At 36.7% G+C, this 19,973-nt stretch overlaps 1 protein-coding gene across 9 annotated transcripts in view; it reads right to left on the reverse strand.

Annotated features, from left to right (window-relative positions):
• The window catches only part of RNF111 (ring finger protein 111), a 96,861-nt gene that overhangs the window by 70,445 nt on the left and 6,443 nt on the right, over window positions 1–19,973 (reverse strand). For 4 of the 9 annotated variants that reach the window (XM_019732288.2, XM_019732284.2, XM_019732285.2 and 1 more), the window contains exon 1: window positions 12,703–13,055. The exons of 1 other annotated variant lie outside the window; for it this stretch is intronic. The gene's annotated coding sequence lies outside the window, so the exon portion shown is untranslated. Of the gene's footprint in view, window positions 1–12,460; window positions 12,480–12,702; window positions 13,077–19,973 lie in introns of those variants that run through there. 4 more of the 9 variants (XM_019732286.2, XM_019732287.2, XM_074327658.1 and 1 more) reach the window with 4 other exon arrangements.

A 19,973-nucleotide genomic window follows, 5' to 3' on the forward strand; every position in this document is an offset into this window, starting at 1 on the left:
AGTAATTAATACTATATAATCCTATTTATATGAAGTCTAGAACAAACAAAACTAACCCATAATGCTAAAAATCAGATCAGTGGATGCCTGGGATAACTGGTAGCAAAAGAGAAAGAAAGAACTTTCTAGGGTGATGGAATGGAATGTTTTATGTCCTGATTAGGGTGCTGGTTACATGGATATATAGATTTGCCAAAACTCATACTGTACAGTAAAATGTGTGGCTTATATTGTATATAGATTATACCACAATTAAATTGATTTTTAAAATACGTTCCAAACAGAAAATCTAGAACACACAGAAAAAGCACATAGAAATTTTGTCCCCCCCAATCACACCATTCAAATAAAACACTACCATCCTTCCCTCTGTTTTGACAAAGGCCATGCATACTTAGAGATAAAAATACACCTTACCATTTTCCTTAAAGGCACTAGAGTGGTTAAGCCCCTAAATTTCGGAATTCCTTTCTCAAGTAACTCAAAACCTACTGATGGGTGTGGCTGGATGGCTCAGCGGGTTAGAACGCGAGCTCTGAACAACAGGATTGCCAGTTTGATTCCCACATGGGATGGTGGGCTGCGCCCCCTGCAACTAAGATTGAAAGCAGCAACGGACCTTGGAGCTGAGCTGCGCCCTCCACAACTAGACTGAGGGACAACGACTTGATTTGGAGCTGATAGGCCATGGAGGGACGCACTATTCCCCAATAAAAAAGTTTTTAAAAATCCCATTAGAGATCTGAGATTTTTTTAAAAAACAAACAAAAGAACCTACTGACTTAAATCCCTTCAACCCCATCACTGCTATGAGTCTTTAGCAAATACTAACCATTCTGTGCCTAAATTTCTTCAACTGAAAAATGGAAATATTTAGTACCTCAAAGGGTTGTTATGAATTTGAAGCAAAACAATGTAAGTACATGAAGGCTTTTATTATTGGATTCACAGCTGAAGAGTCAACTAGCATTTAGAAATCACCTGGGCAAAAAAAAAAAAAGAAATCATCTGGGCAAAAAGTCCACAAAGTTCGCCCTCCAAATTTTTTGTTTTTTAAAAAACAGGCCTTCAATTGTCTAGGCTAGTCTCGTATTTGAGTAAGCTTCTTGAAGATCAGACCAAAATCCTGAGTTGTTAAAGACCCAAAGCAAGGTTGTGGTAACAAAATAAATAAAAATAAAACAGAAAACTAGTATGGAAAGATGGCAGCTGCCCTGAAAATGCAGGATCTAATGTGGTGAGCAAAACTGCCCAAGGAAACAATTTCTCCTTGAATGAAGTCCAACAAGTTTTAGATAAAAGTTGTTTTTGCTCTGTCTATCTGTGTGATTTAGGTCAAAATATGTAACCTGGAGAACATGAGCTAAAGAGTAGGTTCTAAAGAATGAGAACAAGAGTCATAAGAGAAAAACCGGGAAGAGTTACTGACATTTTAATGATTCAAAGGTAAGGCATACTAAAAACGGGATCAGAGAGAACACCTCTGGATAGAGAGCACACCCATAATACAAATTTAACTATGAGGACGAGAAAAAATAATTTAAATCATGTAGATTCTACTTGCTATTCTGCTCGATGATTAATAGCCCAGAAAGAACACAAAATTATATTATGTTACTGTTCCCTTGTCTCGCTTCCCATGTGCCTCTCATGATATGAGCATCTTGCTGTGCTGTCAGAGTCTAATGTTTAGCATCAATTTCTTTTCCCTACAATATGGACCATAAACACAGACTACTACTTCATCTGGTGTTTAACAATGAAATGTGATTTGTTCCAATACTAAAGGAAAAACAGAGTATACTGAATTCTGAGAGATGGTATGTCTGTGTTTTATATTTTATAGGCAACTTTAGGGGATTTCCAAGATTATTCTGACTGACATTTTTGTCTTCCGTGGATCTGTGTATTCAGACAGCAAAGTGAAAATCCTTGTGGCAAGAAACAAAAATAGCAAGCTGTTCAAACAAATCTAGGATACTAGTTTGGGGAAACCAAGGGTTTATTATCCTGTATGCTAATGTAAGCCACTTTATTCAACAAACCCTTCTTTCCGGCTACCAGTCACTGCTCAAGGTAATAAGAAGATAGTTATGATGCTATTCTGCCCCCCAAAATTTCTTATTCTAGATCCATATAGTAATCCTAACCCTAATGTGATACATGTTAAGTCCAGCTACACACATTTACTTGTATACTTTTTGGGCAATCTTCAGAATTTTGGTTTCAGGTTAAGTTCTTCCAGATAATCAGTGAGTTCTTCTACATAATCAGAAAAAGAGGCAACTGAGGTTAGTAAACATGATGAGAGAGAAAAGAAAACATTTTTTAAACTGAAGGTTGCTCAAGGTAAAAGAAGATGACTGAAAAGTAAGCCCAGGCCTTAGAACTGCTATCCAGAACTGCTATCTATGAGGACAAATACCGATTCACACTGGAATAAAATGAGTAAGTCCAAGAGTCTAAGAAGAGGTTTCCAGAAAGACCAACTCAGCTATGGCAAACAGGCTCAATACAAGTTAGGTTATCCCAACTTTGTCCATCCCATGCATCTGGGGTCAGAGCAGGATCTGGAAGTGTCACTCAGGTAACAGAAATTAATTCCACAGTAGCTTATTATTTTAGAAAATACAGTATCACTACATTAGCTAACATTTATTACTCACTGTTTTCATTCAATAAATATTTATTGACAGCCTATTAATAAGCTGAGCACTGTTCTAGGCACTGGGATCGGCCAGGAACAGGACACAGAAAGTCTTGCTCTACTGCAAATTACATTCACATGAGGACAAACAAAGCACAAGTAGACAATCAATCAAAATCATTTTAGAGAGAAATATGTGCTATTAAGGAAATTAAACAAATGGAAAAGGCTAACCATCAACAGCCTCCTTACTAACAAGCTCAAATCTTGAATCACGAGAAGGAACCAGCCACCAGTCAGCCAAGCCACGCAGTTCTAGAGGAAGAGCTTTCCTGGCAAAGGAAACAGGAAGATCACGTGGCACGAAGAGGTCTAATGTGCAAAGAACAGAAAGAAGGGAGTGGGAGAGAAAGATGGTAGACAATGGGATCAGAGGTGGTCAAGGGCCAGATTAGTTAGGGCCTGTAAGGAACTATGTACCATGTTTTTATTTCGTTTTGTCTTCACCATAAAGGAGGATCTCCAGGGAACTAAGGATTATGGAAGTTTAGAGACTTGCCTAAGGTCTGACACAAACATCTGGATCTTAATTGTTATATAAGATGCTGGCTTTTATCTCTCTTTTTAAAAACTAAATGTATAGAGCATTCAAGTGTTCATTCACGACTTCAGTTCCCATGATTTTATTTTTACATAAGATTATCACATTACTCAACCACAATTTCTTCTATTTACCAGGGAGATTTTCAGAACGTAGCCACCACAGTGGGAGAACGCTCAAGTTCTAATAAAATGTAATAACTATGAGGTTAATAAGAAAAGGACTAAATACTATGGGGAAATGGAAGAGCTACTGATTCTGGAGGAGAAACCTCACAGAGGTTTAAGAGCTGTTCCTTAAAAGTAAGATTTCCTCAAGTGGAGAGTAAGAATAAAGGTATTATCAGAGGAATGACAGCAGAAAGATGGTTATGAAAACAAAATGGCCAGTTTTATCCAGTATTATACATAGTTCTTTAAAGAAATGTGATTGCATAGAAAATACAATCTAATCCACGAAACTAAATTACATTCTGTAGATGTTCTATAAAAATCTTGTATCACTTACTTCACATAAGACTACTTTGTATTAAAAAACATAGCTGTTAAAGTAGACTTAGGCTTTGTAAAGTGAATCTTTTCACCAAATGTATGAAAAATGCATTTAGTCACATATATAAATATGATTTTATCAGTAAAAGTTGGGAAGAGGGCCCAGTTCCTATCAATAATATAACTTGTTTCTGGTAAAATTGTTATATTGATCAAAAGCAAAAGTTCACATCGTGTTTAAACATGGTAACTTATACACATATCTCTATCTCAAATTTCCTTGCAATCCCCACTAAATTGATAATTAAGGAAAAAATTATTTAATCTACCAAAAAAAAAAGGAGCTAATAGTTAGTAAGAGATAGCAACAAAATCCTATCAGCTGATTGACAACTCCAAAAAGAGAACGAAGGAAAAATTAACTAACAAGTTATCAAAATTAATACAAGAATATTTCCTTAAACGGAAAGCCATAAGTCCTTGTCACCTTTGTCCCCAGAGACTACCGTTTCCATCTACTCCACTCCAGCCGCAACTTCTGGGCTTTTTACTCAGTCTGCCCAGAATGCTTGTCCCCCAGATATCCACAAGGCTCTCTCCTTCACTTCCTTTAGGTCTACGCTCAAATGTTTCCTTAATCATTCCTGACCACCTTATATTTAAAAACTAATCCCACCCTGTTATCTTCTTTTTCCAGTTCAGCTAGTTCCATAATCACCATCTGTAAAATTTACTTGTTTTCCCATTAGAGCCAAGTCTTTGTTTTCATTAGCACTATGTGCCCCAGAGCTTAGAACACATAGCTGGCTTTCAATAAATACAAGCTGAATTGCTATTTAAGAAAATCTAAAATTGTGATACAACTATACTAGGAGAGAGGATGAAGAGAGAAGTGTGAACTCCTTTTCCATAAGCAGTCAAAAAAACTTTATGACTTGTGAACCCCTTTCTACTCTTAAAAATAACTGAGGAACCCAAATAGCTTTTAGTACCCGGGTTATAGTTACTGATACAGTATGAGAAAATAAACTTGATAAGTGCTTAAAAATGTATTATTTAAAAATAGCAATAGTAAACCTATTACATTCTAATATAAGTAACATTTATGAATATGTTTTCCCCCCAAATTAAGAAGACTGGCACTGTAATACATTTTTACAAACCTCTTTAATGCCTGGCTTAATAGAAGAAAACCAGATTCTTCTACCTGCTTCTGTATTCAATCTATTAAGAAAATCCAGCTCCACACGAGTATGTAGTTGGAAAAAGGCCAAATATTTTTAATAACCTTTTCAGGTAAATGTGGATATTATTCTTCCTTGATACTATGTCAAAACTTAGTAAGTGTAATTTTGTAAAGGTTAGTTGCAATGTGGAAACTGAAACTGTATCAATAAAACTTTTCATACTATTACATTAAAAAACTACTAATCTATCTTATACTTAAGTAGATCTTTCACCCACAGCATGATTTTGTAATATCATGCATTGCTCAACTGAAAAAAGCTGGCCCACCAAGTTAGGCAGATCTTCCAAACACTGACACATTTTATTATACAATAGCAAAAAAAGAAAAAAAGAAAAAAAACACATTTGTTAATATCACATCAATACTGTCAGGAAGGTCCTGAGAAGCTGCCAAGCTCATAGTGGCAGATAATGTTTTCCAAAATTCTAATTTTCCCTTGAAAGCCTGAATTTGATCTTGGCAATAAACTGTCAGTTGTTTTTCCTGAAGTGATGGGCTCACTTCATCTATTTTTGAGAAAATATGTACAAATACCCAGGTTTAAATAACTACTTTGTCATTCTTTCACGTAAAAGCAGTATTAAATGAAAAAAAGCAACTAGTTTGCTAGTCCAGCTCTCAAGTCAGTCACACAAGTATTTTTCAAAACAAGCATCATACTTCAGTATGCAGTAAGAGGGCCTTATAACATTCTTCCCATTTTGTCACATGAAATATTAAAAAGACATGTACTCAAGGGTCAAGATTAATAAAATTAACATTTTACTGCTTCATAAAGGATATTCTTAAATGAAACCTTTTTTCCTGTAAATGTGTGGAGATCAAGAATATAATGACTGGGGGCCGGCCTGGTGGCTCAGGCGGTTAGAGCTCCGTGCTCCTAACTCCAAAGGCTGCCAGGTCGATTCCCACATGGGCCAGTGGGCTCTCAACCACAAGGTTGCCAGTTCAATTTCTCGAGTCCCGCAAGGGATGGTGGGCTCTGCCCCTGCAACTAAGATTGAACACAGCACTTTGAGCTGAGCTACCTCCCGGATGGCTCAGGTGTTGGTTGGAGCGCGGGCTCTCAACCACAAGGTTGCCAGTTCAATTCCTCGAGTCCCACAAGGGATGGTGGGCAGCGCCCCCTGCAACTAAAATTGAACACGGCACCTTGAGCTGAGCTGCCGCTGAGCTCCCGGATGGCTCAGTTGGTTGGAGCGTGTCCTCTCAACCACAAGGTTGCCGGTTCGACTCCCGCAAGGGATGGTGGGCTGTGCCCCCTGCAACTAGCAACGGCAACTGGACCTGGAGCTGAGCTGCACCCTCCACAACTAAGACTGAAAGAACAACTTGAAGCTGAACAGAACCCTCCACAACTAAGATTGAAAGGACAACAACTTGACTTGGAGAAAAGTCCTGGAAGTACACACTGTTCCCCAATAAAGTCCTGTTCCCCTTCCCCAATAAAAAAAATCTTAAAAAAAAAAAAAAAAAGAATATAATGACTATTAGTCCAGTTTTTTGCCACTGTCTTGACATGCACTGCAGGGCCAGGAGTTTTACCCATCACTGTTTGTACCATCAGACAAATGTCAACGTAGTTAAGTAGCAAAGAAGAACTTGTTACTATGAAATAATTTCAATATAGCAGACCTTCTGAAACATTTGAAGACCCCCTTCAAAAATCCACTGACAACATGTGCTCTGCAGATACATATAAAATATTAAGAGGAGATACATCACCAGGGGAAAGAAGTAGCAGGAAGACAGGAACAGCAAGAAGACTTATTTTTCCCTGTACACCCTTTGTACCTTGTGAATTTGGTACCCTTTGTATGCATTAGTATTACCTTAAATAATTTTTTAAAAACAAAAAACAGACATCAAAAGTGGATAAGTAGACATATAAGCATACCATTTACAAATATGAAGGTAAACAACAGAAAAGAAAATTTTAAGAGCTGGAAGTGTTTCCGCTTAGGAAATAGAACTAGATCAGGAGGGTTGTCTAGGGGACTGCTGTTTTTCAGTATAAGACTTTTGGCACTAACTTTTTAAACCATGCACAGATATTAACTGGGTCAAAAATAAACATCATTCAAAATATTGCCTAGAAAAACACTCATACCGTAGGTTTAAAAGATAAATGAATAAAGGAAATACTCATGAACTGGTGAGAGAATGGGTATGAAATATACCAAGATGTAAAAGTAACTGCCTTGAAGTTTCCACTCATTTACAAATATTATTCTACATTACAATAAAACATTTTCATTAAAAATCAACAATTTCCTTCAGCCCAGAATGTCTGATGACTTAGTTTAAGTGTGTAAACAGTTAAGTATTTAAACCTTAAGTGGTTTTTTCCAACAGTTGTGTTAAAACCCTTCCACATACACAAACCACACACACACACACCCCACACAAAGTAACACTAAGTAAAATAATCTTATTTTTTTCTTCTATTTCATTTGATCATTAAGATCAAATCAGAATCATTTATTTGAAAAATAAAATAGAATATAATAGTTGCTTTATGGTAAACATAATAAACTGCTAATTTATGTATTTACTTCATAGACAAAATTTTCATAGAAATATAAACCCACTATCAAAATCTAATTTAAATTTAGTTTCTCAGAGGATGTTCTGATCCAGGAAAGAAGAGATTAATGCTATATATAAATAGATAACTCAAAAGTAAGTTGTATTCCCCACTAAAAGGAACCAGGGCTCCTTGGAGAACGGCTGATTCCAGGATTATGACAGAAAGTATCGCGATGAGCTTAGAACATCTTGAAGGAAACACTAAACAAACAAACAAAAAACATATGACAGTATGTCAAATTAGACACAGGAGCCAGGGTGAACAGGCTTCCACTGAACAAACCTGGGACAATTTGAGCATAAAAATAAATAAAAGCAGTAATGAACCCATTAATCCATTGAGTAAAACAGGAAGTATATAAGTCCATAGTGGTAATACACAGATAAAAGGATGCTTCTTCCTACAATAGTATGCCTACTGATGAGTTAAAGGAGATGGAGGAGTTAAAAAATAACCATCTTGCAACCATCAAAGTAAAGATCAGTACAGGCAAGAATGATCAATGAATGTTAAATCCAGGAGGGAAATTTAATAAGGATACAGAAGATCTGATTGGAAGCAGAATACCTGTACTATGTTAAAGTTATCTCCACAGATTGCTCATTAGGTGCAAGGCGAAAAATAATAACTGTGAAGAAACCAGACAACACCATAGCCAGGTAATTAAAAATTAACATCACCAGTGAGGGGCAGACTGATGACACATACTTCCCCATCATACCCTGAGAAGGAAATAAAATCCCCGGCTGATGATATATAACCTGAACCTACCTATGAGGAAACATCAGACAAATCCAAATTGAGGAATATTCTATAAAATATGTAGCCTACATACTTCAAAAATGTTAATGTAATGAAAGAGAAAGGCTAAGGCACTATTTCAGATTAAAGGCAACTATGATACAACAACTAAACACAATTTGCAATCCTGGACTGGAGCCTATGGGGAAAATGATATAAAGGAACAAATGCTATTATTGAGACAAATTGGCAAAACTGGAATAGGGGCTATACATTAGATAAAGGTACAGTTTTATCAATGTTAAATTTCCCGCATTTAGTAACTGTACTGATAATGTAAGAGAATACAGTTGAAAGTTTAGAGATGAATGGCCATAATATATGCAATTTACACTGAAGTGAGTCAGAAAAGAGAGAATGAGAAAGTAAATATGATAAAATGTTAAACACTGGTAAACCTGAGTAAAGAGTATTTAAAAGTTCTTAGTACTGTTGTCTACTTTTCTGCATGTTTGAAATTACTTCAAAATAAAGTTTAATACAGGCAAATTTATTTTGGTGATGTTAAAAGATGGTGAAAACAAGTGATTTCTTCCAATGCCCTATTGCTCACATCCCGAATAAGGGACATGACTAGAACAGTGACACAGACTGGCATGTAAGAAATTCCATGTAGATTTTCTTCAAATTTGTAATTTTTCTAGAAAAGGAAAAATATTATTTAAGAAACCACATAAACACCAATATGCTGATCCTGCATACCCTCAGGGAAACACAAAAACCTAGATTCCATGTTAACACAGTCCACCCTGAGGGGCTCTTCCTTCCTCCATCAAACCATCAGCTCCTCAGAGGCAGGCCTAAAGGTCCTGCTCTTTGTTATAACTCAAGCACTGACACAGTGTCTAAAATATAACACTAATATTTGTTCAAAAAATGCTGGTATAAATTATTTTAAATACATTTCTAAATGTGAACATTTTCAAACCTCACAAAAGCAGAGAACAGTATTATTAATAGCCATCTACCTATCACCCCAACTCAACAATTATCAAGCTTATGCCGCACTTGCTTCATCTAACTCATCTCCCTCACCCCTTTCTGGCTCTCGAGTATTTTTAAACAAATACAAGGCATCTTATTCCTCTTCCTCAATCTTCAGTCTCCAAAAATATGGGCGTTTTCTTACATAAACATAATGCCATTATCATCCCTAACAAAATTAACAGTAATTCCTTGATATCATCTAACACCCATCCATATTTAAATTTCCCTCAAAGTGTTTCAAAAATGCCGTTTTACAATTGATTTGAGTAAGGATTTAAACAAGGTCAACACAGTACATCTGACTGCTACACGTAAAATATAGTTCACCTTTCTTTTTACATTGTCTATCAGCAATTATGAAAAGGTTTAACAGACAAAGCAAACAATTTTCACTTGTAGATTCTCCAGAATCAAACCCAATTTAATGCATTTGCTGTTTTCTTTGTCTGCAGCACTCTTCCTCCAGATTGTCACTATGGCTGATTCTTTCTAGTCATTGATCGCAAATCAAATATTTCCTCTAAAAAGAGGCCCTCTCTAACCACTCAATCCATAGTAGAGCTCCACTTCCATTCATTCTCCATTACATAGTCCTATTTTCACAAGGCACTAATCACTACCTAAAACTATTCTGTTTATTATCCGTTTCCCCCAGCTAGTGTTCACTCCACTAAGTGCAGAGTGCCTTCTTCACTGAAGACCAAGACAATGCCAAGAACATGAGACATTCAATAAATACTTACCAAGTGACTAAATGATAATGCAGTACCTCTATTAAAAATGTAAGCTCAGTAATATTTGTTTTTAAACATTTGTGGCTCACTCCTCGTGTAATGGTTTAGAGTACCTGCAGAAACTTGGGCCAGCTATTTGCAAGAATCTGGGATACAGGAAAGAAAGAACAGAGGTGCGTGGCATTCAAATGTAATTCTGGACTTTTACTGAACAGTGATCGATCACAGGTTTCTGAAAGAAAAATTATTCAGGATGATTTAAAGAGCATTATCAAGAGTAAAATAAAGTTTCATTTTTTAGTATCATATAAGAGCTATTAAATCATGAGTAATATCTACAATGGGACAGAACCATTACCTGGAACAACAAACATGGCTTCATCATAGTTTTCTTTTTCTAATGTACACTATGTATTATGAAGGAATTTATACTCTCAGTATAGCATTTCTTTCTGGAGATTGGATCATGATGAATACAACAATAAACACCAGAAATACCTAACTAAAAATACAAATCATTAAATTTAAGGCCTAGGGACTAGTTATCTATCCGACACTTCTCATTTAAAAGTTGAGAAAGATCTGAAGTCCAGGATGGTTATCAATAGTTACAGATCTAATGACTAGCAAGCAAAGCTAGATCTAAAATCCAGATCTCCTGTCTCTAGCCCTATACTCTTTCATAACATGTCACCAATAGAATATTAATGTCAAGTTATAACATACTTTAATTACTACCATTTTTAGTATTGTCATCCCCCCTCATTGAAATCCTAGCCCACCGGGGTAAAAGTCAAAACAGAAGCACATATAATTACGCTCTAAGTAAATCATGTTACAGAAACTCTTCTTTGATAATTAAAGAAACATCTAAAAAAATCTAACTTGATTCAGTGAGATTTTTATTCCACATTTTAAAGTAAAAATGACTATTTAGGAATATCTGCTGACTATACCTTTGTTTTAGACATGTAGTAAATTGCCATTCTTGTATTTTAAAACATCACTATAGCTATTTTTCAATTATCTGTAGAAATAAAGTACTGACGTAAAATTTGTCAAGTATAATGTATTTTTCACCAAAATGAGATTATATCCTTCTTCAAAAACCAACTCCGGTGACAGAACTAACATGCAAGTGACCAACAGACACCAAACAAAAGGAAAAAAGTGACGGAAGAATCCACATATATAAGATGGAGCACCCCTGACAAACAAGAAGAGACTCTTTCTAGTTTTTCATACAATATTGTTCAGACCGATTCATAAACATGCTCACTAGTTCATAGAATACTACTCTGTATCTTAGGCAGCAAACAAATGAGCAAGAGAGATGTCATTTGTCCTAAGTTAAATGACAAGAGACAGACTAACGTAAAATAATACAAGGCTTTAAAAAAAATTTTTTTTAAGATTTTTTCGAGTAAAGGGCTTCTTTCTCATCCTGTTTTGTCTCACAAGCAAGGACTGTTTAGAATTAGAAACATGGTTTACTTATGACATGAAAATTTTTACTTAAATACATAGAGTAACAAACTATCAAAATGTAGATCTTCACCCTTATAAAGCTAAGTAAAACCAGTATTATACAACTTCTGTGTAATATTTAAATTACATTGTAACATTTGAAAGCAATGACACAAACAAAAGTGGGAAAGGAAATGGAACTTTAGCTTTTCCCCAGTCTGTTCTTTTTAGTTGAAGATGTCCCTAAAACAAGAAAATTAAACATAAAATAACAAATGAAATAAAGTTTGGATTAAGTTAGGTTCAATAGGTGTAGGAACTATAAAGTCTATGTTGGTTGGCATCTTACCACTTCAGAGTCCTAAATTCATACTGCACATAAATCAAGAAACAGGAAAGCATACAATACAATGGAGTCATTCCACACTACAAACATGAACAAATTAAATGAATACCCTATACTTCCTGGTATTTTTAAAACGTTAAAACTTAAGACTTGCGTTAAGAAGTATCTGTAAAGATCTATTATAACCTACTTAACAACTACTGTGAAAACCCTCTATTTCTGCCGTATAGAACAGCTATTTCCACTACAGCATTGCCACTGATTGATAAATTATCTAAGGACAATAAGGACATCAAGCTTTTTTTTTTTTTAATGACCAAGCCAACTCTATAGAAAACCTAACGCGTCTATATTTCTGCTGTTCCGGGGACGTTCCCTTGATCACATAAGAAGGCAACTCCCCAACCGTGAAGGCTGACTTAGCGCCCTCCAACACCCCCGGGTGCGGGTTACCTTCATCACTCCATTGTCAAATATCACACCCACGCCTCGGTCCTCAGCCCCCATCCTAAGACTCTAGGTAGAGTCGAAAAAGAAATCCCCTTACCCACATTCCCTTACAGAGTGGGGTGTGGGTGTGTCTGTAGACGAATGCTTCGCTCAAACACAATTAGATCTTTTGCGGAGACCCAGACCCTAAGTCATTACGCAGCCAGCAATCACCGGCCGGTCGCCGACCCCAGCCTTCCGCGGCCGCAGCCCTTCCTCTTTCTCCCCTCCAGGCCGGCCCCTCCCCCGTTGCGCGCACGCGCGGCCTCCAATCGATCCCCTCCCCCCTGGCCCCCTCACCTTAATCATTAGCCACCCTCTCTTCCCAGGGTCCTGGAATCACTGGCCCAGGAAAGCAGACAGGAGATATAAGGGCGGAAAAGGATGTGTCGAGAGCCAATGATCTGCGCCTCAGATCTCGGCCTAATAGGCCCCTATAGTCAAGAGCAGCGTCTGTCACCGCCACCAAAACTGTACGAGCTGCAGCGCCTGGTTCGGCCCAGCTCACCCGACTTGGGTTCAGATGCCTAACTTGGTCCCACAGGAACTGCTTCCCCGAAGCTGCGGGCGTTTCTTTGCTGCACAGACAGAAAACCTCGCCACCGTCGCCGCCACTACTGCTGTTCTGCCGCTACCGTCGCCGCCGCCGCCTTACCAATCCCTCCTCTACCAAGCAAGCACGACACTCCGAGGCTTTACGACAATTCGGAAAGTGAGAGCGCTGTAGCCTTCACGCCTCTATTAACATCTGTTTGTTTCTGCGCTTGCTCAGATTGTTTCTCACTGCCCCGCCCCTTCCTTCCCGGCCCAACCCCCTTTGTACTCGCTTTATCGGTCTGTTCGTGAAGCTGAATGGTGTCCTGAAGCTTGTTACAGTATTTTATTTTCCTTGGTGATTGTGCGTTCGGTATTTAAGCAAAACACTGACTACACAAGTCTTAGCTAATTTTTTCGTAACTAAAGATTACAACTAACTACAGAATTATTGACCATACTTACGGTACAATTAAACAAAAACATCATGGTTTAGTGTTTAATGACAAATGATACCCAAATCATACTCGGTGATGACCAAGATCATGGCAGCTAAGTGTTAAGATGAATCTGCTTCCAGAATCAGATCAATAGTGGTCATAGATTTCCCGGGAACTGTCTGTACAATCACACACGCCTCATTTTATAAAAATCAGTAGACAGCAAAAGTTTCATTGTGTGCATTAGGAGGATGTAGGCTTTGGAATCAGACTTCCTTTCAAATCCCAGTGATACCAATTAGCTGTCTGATGTATTAGTCTTTTATAAATCTATTTCCAAAAAATAAATGTCAAATATACCTCAATTTAGAAAAAGCATATATAAAACAAAAAATTATCAATTTCCTGCTCTATAAATTGAGATAATATTATTTACCTCAAAGGGTTTTTTTGTGAGATAAAACACATTTTATATAATGCTTCAGACATTATTTACCAATTAAGTGCTTAATAAATATTAATTCCTTTTGTCATCAACTTTTTCTCAATACCTTTTCTTTTGTTCACTCATGTTCTCCATTTTGTTCAGTGAAGAAAATATTTTAAAATAATAAGAAGGATAGCAGATTCTATGCGGAAACTAGAAGAGCATTGTACTAGGATTTTTCCTCAATCCTCCTCTTTTCTCACTCTAAATGTAAAATTCTGTCTGGACTTCTCATCTACTGCCATGGTTTTAACTGTTATCGACTCTTAGCTTCTCAGAGTTGTACTTTTCCAGACCTACTGTTTCTATATTTCCAGACCTAACATTTTTTCTAAAGCTCTTGACAGCTTTTCTAAAGCTGTTCTCCTCAATAAAGTAGGCTCTAGCCACATATAGCTGTTGAGCATGTGAAATGTAGCTGGTACAAATTGAGAAATGCTGTAAGTGAAAACCATATATATTCAATTTTAAAGATACAATATAAACATTGTAAAAATCTCAATAATTGTTAATGTTAATTACATGTTGAAATAATATTTTGGATATATTGGGTTAAATCAGTGGTTCCAAACCTGGATGATTTTGCCCCTCCCCCCGGGACATTCAGCAATATCTGGAGACATTTTGGTTCTCACAACTTAGGGTGAGGTGTGTGTAGCTACTGGCATCTACTAATAAGAGGCCCAGGGATGCTGCTAAACATCCTACAATGCACAGGATAGCTCTCCACAACAAAGAATCACCTGGCCCAAAATGTTAATAGCACAGTTGAGAAACCCCAGGGTTAAATAAAATATACTATTAAAATTAATTTTACCTGTTTCTTTCACTTTTTAAAAAATGGCTACTAGAAATTACATTTGTAGCTCACATTATGTATCTATTGGACAGCACAGACTGAGTAAACCCATAAGGCTGTTTGTTATATATGTCATTTCCACTTTTATCTCCCACAAGCATCTCTAACACATCATGTATAAATAAATAAATAAATAAATAAATAAATAAATAAATAAATAAATGCACGTATATTGTATTTACACCAGATCCATCTCAGCCTTTCTTGCCTCAGTCAACAGGACCAAGTTATCTAACTAGACACCCCAAGGTCATCTTTGATTACTCCCTCTTCCTCACGTTCTACCTCTAATCAATCTATTATATAAGTCCTTCCATGTCTGCCTCTCAAATATCTCAAATATCAAAAATCAACCCATTCCTCTCCATACTCTGCACTAGTCTAGGTCTTTAGTATTCTGTTTAACTAACATTTATCAAGTACTTAGAATGTGCTAGACATTGTGCTGGGCCCTGTGAGTACTAAATAAATAATCACTGCCTTACTTGCAGTGTTTTATGAGACCCAGAAAGCAAATCTATTATTTACACTATCATGTGGAAGGGATAGGATGGTGTAATAGTGCTCTGAGAATACAAAGGTAGAACACAGTAGTCAAACTAACAGTATATTTAAACTAAAGTGATGTTTAAACTAAATTTTGCAACATTAATAAAGATGTTAAATAAAACGAGAGGGCATTCCAGGCAGAAAGATGAGCACATGCTAAGGTACAGCATCCTGTACCTGAAACAGCATGAAGCAAATTCTCTACTGGGAGCTACTGAATGTATCATGGGGAAATTATAAAGAGTTGCGAGAAAAAAAGTAGATAGAAATGGACTAACTTAAGTAAGATTGTGTTTGCTAGGATAAGGTGTTAGAACAATTTTATACTTAAAATAATGGGAGCCATTAAAGGAAATCAATCAGAGCAATAATAGATTTGATTATTAAGAGATCCAATTTATAAACTAAATAGAGGGTGGATTGGAGAGGAGCAAGAGTAAAGGGGTGAAGACCAGTTGGAATGGCAGGTAAAAGTGAGGAGGATGGTGGAAATGAGAATGAGAAGGCACAGATTCAAGAGATAAGAAGACTTAATAAATAATTGGATATATGGGGTGGTAGTGCCATTTAATAAAGAAACACAGGCTTGCAAAACCCAACTTTTTGGGTTTGGGACTTTTGGTTGGGGGCAGCATGAGGAAAAAGGTTCAGAGAAAGGAAACAACTACTCCTTTATTGGGCAAGTTGAGTTTGAGTTATCTGATATTTACTCAAAGTAAAGATTCCAGTAAGCTATTGGATATATGGGTCTGGAGCCCAGAAAAGAGGTCTGGACTGAAGACAGAGATTTGGACTCTAACTTACATGTGATAGCTGAATCGAAATTTTTGAATGAAGTCACCCAGAGTATAAGTGAGAAGAGACAGATATCTGGGGAAGTCTGACATTTTAAGAGTTGAAGAATGAAAAGAAGTTCCAGAAGGATATGGATGGGCCAGAGCAAAGGGAGAACAACCAAGAGAAGTAGGAAATAGGCCAAGTAAGAAAAAGAGTTTCAGTATCAAAGTGGGTTATCAACAATATGAAATGTCCATTAATTTGGCAATAAGGATATGTGTAAACAAGAGCAGCTTCAGCAACTGTCCTATATTTTAGAACAGTTTTCAGCTGGGGTGATTTTGACCCACAGGGGTTATTTAACAATTTCCACAGATATTTTGGGTTGTCACCACTGGGAAGATGCTACTAGCATCTAGTGAATATAGGTCAGGGATGCTGCTAAACATCCTGCAATGCACAGAACAGCCCCTCACAACAAAGAATTATCTGGTCCAAAATGCCAGTAATATTAAGTTGAAAAACCCTGGTTTAGAAAGGACTGAGCAGTGTAGTTAGACAATGACCAGTATTTTTCTTGAAATTGGTAGTAAATGGAAAAGGATAGGACACCTATCTAGAAGGATAGAAATGAAGGGAAAAGCGTCAGCATAAAAAGAGAGATGAAAGATAATGAAAATAAAGGGATGCTCAGTGGAGGCACAGGAAATGGGATTCAAAGCTCAGATGGAAGAATTAGCCTTGGATAGAAGAAAGGAGAGTCCTTTCATTGAAACAGGTGAGGAGGAGGAGGAAGTGATTGTACAAATGAATTAAGTGTGTTAGCTTCAGGGGGAACATTGAGGACTTGGCTCATTGAATGACCTTGATTTCTCTGTGAAATGTGAGGTAAGGCCACCTGCTAAGATAACAGGTTTTTGAAATGGCTGGGTGGAGAGTAATTAGAAGAGAGAGATTTTAAAACTCAGAATGGTCACTAACATGACAGCAGGGCGTTTATTAGATGGGCAACAAATCAAAGGAGGGAAGCCCAGAGCAGGAAAGGTGTGAGGCTGAGAAAACAGGTGAAATGAGGTTGTATTTAGGGGAATAATGGTAGATTATTGGGGTGGGAGATATCTCTCACCTGAATTACATACAATAATTTCTTGATTTCTATGCTCCAGCTCCCACCACTATCACCATACCACTCCGGATTTAACCTTAAACCACTATCAGAATATGGCAGAAACTGCTTGGGACACTAAGTTGTTTAAAATCCTTCAACAACCCTCCATCACCATCAGCATAAAGACCTAAGTCCTTAGCTTGGCAAATAAAGCTCTTCAAAATTCAGATTCTGCAGTGCTATTTCATACCACCCCTTCACACCCTGTTCCCTGCCCCTGCGCTTAGACTTCTCAAATTTCTTATAGTTCTCCAGAAAACAATGTACTGTTCCAATATCTTCCTGCTTTTTCACCTACTATTCCTTCTGTCTCAAAATACCCTCCCCCTCTCCTCCTAATCCCTCACCCCTGCTTTATCTGCTTAGCAAACTCTTATCTAGTCCTCAAAGCCCTCCTCCGTGGAGCATTTCCTTACCTCTCTCCCCCACTCCCATGGTAGAGCTAATAATCACTCCCCCTTTAAACCCTCTTCAATCTTTGTATATACTTTTATTATAAGTATTATAATTATTTAAATACATACCTGTCTTTTCCAGAAAACTAATGTCAAAAAAATACTATATAATGTCCTTCTCTCTTTAGTAGAAAAATGTCACTCAATAAATATTTATTGAACTGATTGAATAAGGAGATTGGGGTTCTACTCTCAGTTTTGCCACTGAGAAATCATAAATCCTTGATCTTAATCAAATCACTTGAACTCTTCCAAAAATTAATTTGACTCACCTGTGGAAAGATCAGGGTTATCCAACATATATTTCAAACTAAATTCTGCCTTCCTGAAACTGCAGCAAAATGTTTACCAAATTAGCCTGCAACATGGGTCAGCAGTGCCTAGCTAGCTGGTAGGCAGGAATTTGAGGAGCTTGCTGTAAACATGCAAATACTGAGTGGAATTCATGGGTCACCTCCAATAAATGGGAAAAAGGAAAATGTCTCCAAATTACCAAGGTCAGAGGAGAAGACTGTTATGCCCACCATCCATTTCATACTTCACAACTGTATAAAATTTGCTAGTGAGAGTAACTGAGTATGTGGTCAGCTTTGTGGGCTCTTTGGAAGAAAATGAAGCAGTTTGGAAATTTAATGCAATGATAGAGGAAGATCATGGGAACTTGTTGAAAATATTTACTAAACTATTTCCTCAGATGAAAATTTGGGGATGAATTAAAAGGATCTAAGAGATACACTAGTCAAAACGCTGAATGTTTCTCAACATTTTACTTTCTTATGTAATGTATCAAGATATCACTGGAACTTGAAACTGAAAGGAAAATGTTGTAGATTTCACAACAGCGCTGATTTAATTGAGACAGTACAGATCCTCATTAAAATTATATATATATAATTTGATTTCAGGTTACAAGATTGCAAATAGACTGTTGTATTTAGTTTGAAAAGTAATAATCTTTATTATAATACATACACAGAGACAGAAAAACAAAGAAATAGAAAGAGTAAAGAGTCATTAGACACAGCACTTATTTCCTACTATTAAACTGTTTTGAAGTCAATGGAATCATAGATTTTGAAAAATTGAGGAGCTGTTTGGTGAGACAATAATCTCAAAAGACTACAATTTTTATGAATGCTTATCAATTTTTATGTTTCTCTGATTGTCTTTGGAATGCAACCTTCAAGATATATTTGAATTATCAAGCACTAATATTATCTGTATGGCTTGGTTTACAAAAAATGGACATAACAAATTATAAACTAACAAGAATGCCTTGAATTTTGTAGACAAGCATTTGCAACTTCAAGTATCCTGAAACATTTCTGGCTATCTGGCCAAATTCTGGGCATGTTTGAAGCCATCTGGTCTGTGAAAGTATATGTTTAAACTAAAACTGTAGAAAAATTAAAGAGTAAACCACCATGTTAATGAAAGCCTAATGTCACAAATGAGGGATCCAGATGACTGACAATTATTCTCAAAAATACTTTAGTCTGTTAATTACCAGTATTTTTACATAGTTGGTCAAAGTTGGTCACAAGTTTAACACTGAATTTTTACAGTAAGTTGTTTTAACTCTTTTTGGAATGCTTTTCAATGTTGTTTTTAATATACATAATTTCTAAAAGATTAGCAATAAAAAGAAGTTCACAAGTTTCTGATCATTAAAAAGTTAGGCTATGTTATCCTCAAAGTCCCTTAGAGCTCTAACAAGTCATGGTTTGCTTCAGACCTAATAAGATTTATATGGAAACACTGTGACTATTAAAATTTCAAGTGTGATTTACATACTGGTAAATTATTTGCAAATTCAGAATGGGAAGTAAAGACGTTTCCATGTACCTGCTTGTAGGTCATGTAAAGTTTTCGAAAACATTAAATGTTTCCCTACACTATATTAGTATTTAATTGCTTAATGTGAATATTGACCATGATTTTGGGTTACACAGTTGCAAACAGAGACTGTATTTTATTTAGTGTATAGGTTATAAACTAATATTGATATGTTTGGGGAATATTTAGAAGTGAGGTTATAGATGAAGAAAGAAGAAAATGAAATGAAACTGCCCATGTAATAAAAGAAGATTTTAAAAATATTTGAGTGCTGGATAGGTGGCTCAGGTGGTTGGAGCACTGTGCTCCTAAACCGAGGTTGCCTGTTCAATTCCCACACGGGCCAGTGAGCTGCGCCCTCTACGGCTAAGATTGTGAACAACAGCTCTCCCTGGAGCTGGGCTGCTGTGAGCAGCCAGAGGTTGGCGTGGGCTGCTGTGTGCTGCCGTGGGCTACCGTGTGATGC

Source organism: Rhinolophus sinicus, linkage group LG03 (assembly GCF_036562045.2).
Source record: "Rhinolophus sinicus isolate RSC01 linkage group LG03, ASM3656204v1, whole genome shotgun sequence".
Lineage (NCBI taxonomy): Eukaryota > Metazoa > Chordata > Mammalia > Chiroptera > Rhinolophidae > Rhinolophus > Rhinolophus sinicus.